The sequence below is a fragment of the Vigna radiata genome, chromosome 7, assembly GCF_000741045.1.
Source record: "Vigna radiata var. radiata cultivar VC1973A chromosome 7, Vradiata_ver6, whole genome shotgun sequence".
Classification (NCBI taxonomy): domain Eukaryota; kingdom Viridiplantae; phylum Streptophyta; class Magnoliopsida; order Fabales; family Fabaceae; genus Vigna; species Vigna radiata.
In genome coordinates, this window is record NC_028357.1 from 29641437 (window position 1) to 29650174 (window position 8738).

General features: G+C 39.6%; 1 pseudogene; it reads left to right on the forward strand.

The window, feature by feature from the left end:
- Positions 1-1367: 1367 nt before the first annotated feature.
- Positions 1368-6734, forward strand: LOC106766281 (annotated as a pseudogene).
- The last annotated feature ends 2004 nt before the right edge of the window (positions 6735-8738 follow it).

An 8738-nucleotide genomic window follows, 5' to 3' on the forward strand; every position in this document is an offset into this window, starting at 1 on the left:
ATGTTTTTACTCAGTGAAAAGTTGTAATTTGTAGCAGAGTGTTTCGTAAATTATTGTTCAGGAAAAGTTGCATAAATGTGAAGTTGACAGCCAATTCTCGCACAGCCAGCAAAATTCGCAGAGCCAGAAGAATACATTCGCACAACGCACCACTATTGGTTCGCTGAGCNAATCAACCAATTTNGAAGAGTAAAAGTTAATAATTCGCATAGCGCACCAGTATTGGTTCGCTTAGCGAATTATAGCNGAGAAGTAAAAAAAAATGCAAATTCGCAAAGCGCACCTGAAGCTGTGCGCTTAGCGAATTACAACAGTTGAGCTGCAAGATTTAAAATTAATTCGCACAGTGAATCTGCTTCTGTGCGCTGAGCGAATGGTGCAAGTTACTGAAATTAACTGGCTCTTAATGATACGTGACAGAAAAGCAAGGAAATCTTCTGACACGAGAAAAATTAGAGATCTGCTCTGAAGACCATCAGAAGACGCTGAGAAGACTCTCTGAAGACATCAAGACTACACATGATGCAAGGAATTACGGAAATGAGTACGTTTGTAATGTCTAGGATAGGCTGAATTTTCTTTCATTGGAATTGGCTGTATGGCAAAACATTGATGTAATTTTCCTGATCAATAAATGTATATGTTCTGTTCTTTTCTTTACTTGATTTTGAATTATATGGAAGTATAATTTTTCTTAAAGGTTTTTTTTTGTACTGGGAAGTATTTTTAGAACCAGAAACGTAAGAAAAGATGCTAAAAGTGATTACACTAGGAATAGCTTACATGCTTTTGGTCATTCTGAACATCTGAACTCAATGCAAAATTATTCATTAAATTAATTAAGGAATTAATAATTTAAGGAATAATTTTAGAACTTGTTTTAAGGAATTAAAGCAAGATATCAACTTGTGAATGCATGAACAGGTCATATATTGTACAGGATGTTACTGAGATGTTAGCCTGAAACCAATTCCAATGATTGTTCATTATATTTTCATCTAAACTTTTACGTTGTTAAATTCTGTGTTCTTTATGCAATAATCGAAGCAACTTTCATCAACACGAATTGATCTTGATATATCATTTTAAATTAAATAACGCAACACAAATTCCCTGAGGAGAACGATACTTTTCTTATCACTGTATTACTTGTAACGATTTGGTATACTTGCCAAAAAGTTATCAAGTTTTTGGCGCCGTTGCCGGGGAATTTGATTGTTTTGTTATTCAATTCATTGTGTATCAATTTCAANTNTGTTCCATTATCTGTAAATCCATTGTTTTAATTTTCGTATATCTGTATATATTGTGTTGTTCTGTTCCTGTGTTATTTCTGTGGGCTGATCTGTAGAGATTTTTTGTTCTGCATGAGAAGCAGAACAAAATCTGAGAATTTATTGTTTGATTCTGAGATCGAGAGGACTGCCCGTAGAAATAATAGTAGGCGTCGTAGAGAAAACAGAAAAAAGGAAGCTAGAGAAGCTAGCTTATCTGCTACTTCAAACACTCTGTCTTCATCTGATCAAGAGGACAAAGGAATGGAGGGAAATAGGGACAATGAACAAAGGGATAGGCGTACGTTGGAAGATTTTGCATCAGTGTCTGTACCTGCATCTTTCAACAGTATAGCCAAACCTGTGGTGATTGCAGCTAACATGGAAATGAGGCCATCATTGATTCACCTTGTTCAAAGTAACCCATTTTCAGGATTGTCACACGAAAATCCCTATGATCATCTGACAACGTTCAATCAATATTGCAATACTGTGAAGATGTTAAATGTGTCGGATGAGGCAATCAGACTTAGTCTCTTTCCCTTTTCTCTGGCTGGAGAGGCAAATAAATGGTTAAATTCTTTTCCAGAGGAAAGTCTGACAGATTGGGATGACGTGGTGGCAAAGTTTTTACACAAATATTTCCCTCAATCGAAGATAAATAAAGGCAAGCAGGAGATATCATCCTTCCAACAGGAACCTGATGAGACGTTGGGCAAGACATGGGACAGGTTCAAGGGGTTGCTTAGAAAGACTCTCATTCATGGGTTTGACGTTCCCACTCAATTAAACCTCTTTTTGGGAGGATTAAAATCTCACACAAAGTTGATGTTGGATGCCTCAGCAGGAGGAAACATTAGGTTGAAAACACCTGATGAAGCGCATATGATTATTGAAAATATGGCATCCAGTGACAATGACGTTACAAGTGAGAGAGGGCAAAACCAGAAGAGGGGAATGTTTGAGTTGCAATCCCAAGATGCCTTACTAGCCCAAAACAAAATCATTACTCAATAGCTTGAGTCTCTGATGAAAAAGGTTTCACAAATACAACCCCAAAATGTATCACAGGCACAACATACTGTGCAAGGTTGTGAACTGTGTGGTGGAGAGCACCAAAATGGAGAATGTGCTATTCTAACCAATGCAAAGGAAGAGGTAAATTATATGGGTAATCAAGGCCGTCAAGGAAATTATGGAAATTATAATCAAGGATGGAGACCTCATCCTAGCATGGGTCAGGCTAGTTCCAGTAGACTACCACCTCCACAGTTTCATCAACGACCCACTGATAGGATCTCAAAACTGGAAGAAACTCTTCAACAGTTTATGCAGATGACCTTATCAAATCAAAAGAGCACAGATGCTTCTATAAAGAATTTAGAATTCCAAATGGGTCAAATGGCCAAGAAATTGGAAGATAAGCCTGTGAATACTTTTGGAGCTAACACTGAACCAAATCCAAAAGAGTATTGCAAAGCTATCACTACAAGGAGCGGTAAAGTGTTAGAAAGTGTAATTATGAAGAAGGATGATAGAAAGGAAAAATTAAATGATGATCAGGAAGAAAAAGAAGAGAACGTTGAAGAAGAAGAAGATAAAAAGAAGGAAGAGGAAGAGAGCCAAAAAGAAAAACAGGTTGTGACTCATTTACCTTATCCAAAGACTTTTTCAAGAAAGGATAAGGAAAGTCAATTTTCAAAATTTATGGCTCTCTTCAACAAGCTGGAAATCACAATTCCCTTTCCAGAAGCACTTCAACAGATGCCCTCATATGCAAGATTCATGAAAGATCTGTTGACCAAAAAGAGGAAGTATATTGAGGAAGAAACAATTGAGGTGCAAGGGAATTGTAGTGCCATCATCCAAAAACTTCTACCACCTAAATTCAAAGACCCTGGAAGTTTTACTATTCCATGTACAATTGGAAAGCTCCCCACTGGAAAAGCGTTGATAGACTTAGGAGCAAGCATTAATTTAATGCCCTTGTCTATGTTAAAGAAGATAGGGGACATGGAAGTAAAACCAACAAGGATGACTCTACAACTAGCAGATAGGTCTATAAAGTACCCATTTAGAGTTATTGAAGATGTTTTGGTGAAAGTTGACAAATTCACTTTTCCAGTGGATTTTGTTATTCTTGACATGGAGGAGGATACTGAAGTCCCCCTCATATTGGGTAGACCATTTATGAAAACTGCTAGAGTTATCATTGATGTTGATGACGGTCATCTAAAGGTGAGGTTGCATGATGAGACTGTAACTTTCAATATTGTGGAAGCAATGCAACACCCCAGGGATAGAGGAAATTGTTTTAAGGTGGAAGTTTTGGATGATGTGGTTGAGAACGTAAGAAGCCAGATGTATGTGAAATCCCCCTTAGAGCGTGTGTTGGTTGATGCATGCGAAGAGCTAACTGATGAAGAAGAATATAAAGTAAAGGAGATTTCACAACATCTGGAAAAATTGAAAGAGGAAAATTCCACTGATGTGAAAGTGGAAAAATTGGAAAAGGCTGACTTGGATGATCACGACAAAATGGAATTGAAAACGCTTCCTGATCATCTCAAGTATGTGTTTCTAGAGGAAAATTCAAAGAAGCCTGTGATTATAAGCAATTCTCTATCAAATGGTGAGGAAGAAAAATTGGTAAAATTTTTGAAAAAGGACAAAAAGGCAATAGGTTGGCACATCTCTGATCTGAAAGGTATAAGTCCAACCTACTGCATGCATAGAATCATGATGGAACAGGACTATAAACCCATAGCACAACCACAGAGGAGGTTGAATCCTACGTTGAAAGAGGTGGTGAGAAAGGAAGTGCTTAAATTGCTTGAAGCAGGAATGATATATCCTATATCTGACAGTGCTTGGGTTAGTCCTGTGCATGTTGTTCCTAAGAAGGGGGGTATGACTGTTGTTCAGAATGAGAAAAATGAATTAATTCCAACAAGAACAGTCACAGGGTGGAGAATGTGTATAGATTACAGAAAGCTAAATCAAGCCACCAGGAAAGACCATTTTCCTCTCCCTTTTATGGACCAAATGTTGGAAAGGCTAGCAGGACAAGCCTACTATTGTTTCCTGGATGGCTATTCCGGGTACAATCAAATAGTAGTGAATCCTGAGGATCAAGAAAAGACCGCTTTCACTTGTCCCTTTGGTGTGTTTGCATATCGAAGGATGCCTTTTGGTCTTTGTAACGCGCCTGCCACATTCCAACGTTGCATGCTCGCCATCTTTGCTGACTTGGTAGAGAATTGCATTGAAGTATTCATGGACAATTTCTCAGTCTTTGGAAAATCATATGATTTATGCCTAGAGAACCTGGATGTAGTCTTGAAAAGATGTATTGCCACGAACCTTGTTCTAAATTGGGAAAAATGTCACTTTATGGTTCGTGAGGGAATTGTCCTAGGACATAAGATCTCATCCAGGGGAATAGGTGTGGATCAAGCTAAGGTTGATGTGATAAAGAAGCTACCACCTCCATTAAATGTCAAAGGGGTAAGAAGCTTTCTTGGACATGTTGGATTCTACAGGAGATTTATATAAGATTTCTCCAAGATCGCTAAACCCCTTTGCAATTTGCTTGTGAAAGACACTCCATTTGAGTTTGATGGGGAGTGTCTAAAGGCTTTTGAGATATTGAAAGAGAAGCTGATATAAGCCCCTGTTATAGTCGCACCAAACTGGACTCAAGATTTTGAGTTAATGTGCGATGCAAGTGATTATGCTATAGGGGCTGTGTTGGGACAGAGACGTGGCAAGATTTTTCACGTTATTCATTATGCCAGTAAAGTTCTGAATGGTGCACAATTAAATTACGCCACAACTGAAAAGGAATTTTTGGCAATTGTGTATGCTCTTGAAAAGTTTAGACCATATCTGATAGGGTCTAAAGTTATCATATACACTGACCATTCAGCCATCAAATATTTACTGGCGAAGTCTGATTCAAAGCCACGTCTCATAAGATGGGTACTACTGTTACAAGAATTTGATCTGGAAATAAAAGATAAGAAGGGGAGTGAGAACGTGATTGCAGATCATTTGTCTCGCCTTCTTAACACTGAGGTGACTGATAAGGAAGGAGAAATTAAGGGAGAATTCATTGATGAGCGTCTGATGTTCATTCAACAGAGGCCATGGTTCGCAGATATGGCAAATTTTAAGGCTGCAGGAATTCTCCCTAATGACCTGACTTGGCAGCAAAAGAAGAAGTTCATTCATGATTCCAAAGAATACCTTTGGGATGATCCATATCTCTTCAAGCTGGGTGCTGACCACTTACTCAGGCGGTGTGTTACAGCAGAGGAAGCTGCTGGAATCCTATGGCATTGTCATAATTCNCCATATGGAGGTCACTTTAATGGAGAAAGGACCGCCGCCAAAGTGCTTCAATCTGGTTTCTTTTGGCCAACCTTGTTCAGAGATGCTCATGCACATGCAAGAGGTTGTGATAAATGCCAAAGAACATGAAGCATTTCAAAGAGACATGAGATGCCACTGCAGGCAATTTTAGAAGTTGAAGTATTTGATTGTTGGGGAATGGATTTCATGGGACCATTACCTTCTTCCTACAACAACGAATATATTTTAGTGGCAGTGGATTATGTCAGTAAGTGGGTAGAGGCTGCAACATGCCACAAGAACAATGCCAAGACAGTGGTCAAATTTCTCAAAAGACAAATTTTTGCAAGATTTGGTGTGCCCAGGATCCTCATAAGTGATGGAGGATCACATTTCTGTAATGCCCAGTTGGCTAAGGTCTTGAAACACTATGATGTGAGGCATAGAATTGCTTCACCTTATCATCCACAGACCAATGGTCAAGCTGAAGTCTCCAACAGGGAGATAAAAAGAATCCTGGAAAAGAGCGTATCATCTTCAAGAAAGGATTGGCCGGCAAAATTAGATGATGTCCTGTGGGCTTATAGGACTGCCTTAAAGACTCCTGTGGGGTTAACACCCTTTCAGTTAGTCTATGGCAAGTCATGCCATCTCCCTGCTGAGATGGAACATAAGGCATATTGGGCTCTAAAATTTCTTAACTTTGATGCTTCTCTGTGTGCAGGTAAAAGAAAGCTTCAGTTGCAAGAGTTGGAGGAATTGAGGATGACTGCTTATGATTCTTCAAGGAAATACAAAGAAAGGATCAAGATGTACCATGACAAGAAGCTGATCAAGAGAGAATTTCAAGCTGGACAATAGGTACTGTTGTTCAATTCCAGATTCAAACTGTTTCCGGGTAAGTTGAAATCTAAATGGTCTGGTCCTTTTGTGATTAAGGCAGTCAAGCCTTATGGTGCTGTTGAATTAATGGATCCAAATTCTGAGGATCAAAGAAGTTGGGTTGTTAATGGCCAGAGACTGAAACATTATTTGGGTGGTGAGGTTGAACGCCTCACCACAACTATTAAATTGTCTGAGCCATGAGATTCTGGGTCAAGCTAGTGACGTTAAAGAAGCGCTTGCTAGGAGGCACCCTAGCACAGGTTTGTATATATTTGTGTTTATTCTTTGTTGTGTTCTTGTGCGTGTGATTGTTGAGTTGAGTGTGGAGAGGAAGTGTTGATAATGCATGAGAGTGAATTCAGACGCTTTAGTCCCAAAGCGCACAGCTGAAGTGCGCTAGGCGACTAAATAATTTTTATGTAAAGATGCTTACTCGCATAGCCCAAACCATTCGCTCTGCGAGAGAGAAAATGAAATTAGCATTGAATTGAATTTCGCACACCGCACACTTTGCGTTGTGCATCTAAAATTTTATTTTTCTCTCTGAAAGCGATTCGCATAGCGAAAGGGATTGGCTAAGCGAGCAAAGGTTAACTGGAAAATTAATTAAAAGATTTGCTCTGCGAAATTCTGTGCAGAGCGAGAGAGAATTTTTCATGCTAATTCGCATAGCGCACAGCTGAGGTGCGCTCTGCGAATTGATTCTGGAAATTGTTGTTGGCCCTGATTCGCACAGCGCAACCTCTCTGGTGCGCTAAGCGATTGTGTTTCTTGTTAAAAAAAAATAAAAAAAATAAAAAAAAAATGTTTTCGCATAGCGCACATACCTTGGTGCGCTGAGCGAATGTGGTTAAAAAAAAAGTATTAAAAAATTCAAAGGTCTGAAAAAGAGAGAGCGCATTTAATGCACTCTGATTCGCATAGCGCATAAACCCTAGTGCGCTATGCGAATCCATACTGCAGGGAGTTTAACTTTGTAACTTCCCTTTTTTTTTCATTTCACCACTTCATTTCACAGTTTCACCCTTGCAACCCTTTCGTCTCTCACGTTCGCAAAGCGCGGTGCCATCCCAACATCTCCCTATTTCCTCCATTGTTGCCACTCACACACTTTCACCAGTACTCTGTCTCTTCACTGTTCATATTTTTCTCTCTAGTTTGACCAGGTTTATTTTTTCTTTTCAGTTTTAGTTGTTCTTAGGTCTGCATTAAGATTTGTGACTCCATTGTTTAGGTGTTAGGATACATGCATCTGTTCATCTTTTCATCACCTTGTGCATACACTTTTCATTCTTATATGTGGTTTGTGGGTATAAAGGATTCGCGCATTTGTTTGGTTGAAAAGCGATTTTGATTGACGAAAGTAGATGATGAATATGTACTGTTGCATGTGATATTTTCCATCCAAGAAAAGCGCAGTATGTTTCTAAAATGTCATAGTGCGAATCCTAATTCCTGCAACCCCTGATCTCATTTTCGCATGGCGACCAGGGTAGCATAGCGAATGTCTCTGAAGTTTCATATTCCCGCAGAGCGCACAAGTCTGTGTGCGCACAGCGAAAGTGTTCATTCTCGCTCTGCGACTGTTTTCGCATAGCGAGAATCACCTGAAACTTGCAATGCATTCTGTTTTCGCATAGCGCAACACTCTATGTGTGCACAGCGAAAGCCTTAAGTTTCGCACAGCGAATTTCTTCGCAAAGCGAATTTGATGGTCTGATACTGCAGCTTCTGATTCGCACAGCGCATCTTGGCGCCTAGCGAATTCATCTGGCTGCACCACAATTTGCTTTTCACTTGTGCTGATCACTGCATCCATATTGGGTTCCTTTGTCTTGTTTCTTTCTTGCAGATGATGCCTCCTAAAAACACATATAATGTCCCCATTGCTTATGAAAAGAAGAGGAAGGCCACAAAAGGGTCCTCTTCTAGATCACAGCCTGTAGTACAACAAGATGAGAACCTAGTTCTCAACTTTGATCAGAACAGGTTTGTTTCAGAGATTGCCCAGGAAAGGTTTAATCAGAATATCATGGGCAGAGGACTCTTACCTGAGAGGAGGATTGAACTGAAACCGGGGGAATATGACCACATCTCGGAAGAGTTGGCTAGGAGAAAATGGAATCACTTGTTAGCCAACCTTCCAGATGAAATAGATGAGGTCTTGGTGAAAGAATTTTACGCCAATGCATGGGATCCCGAACAAGTCCAGACTCCTAGCACTAG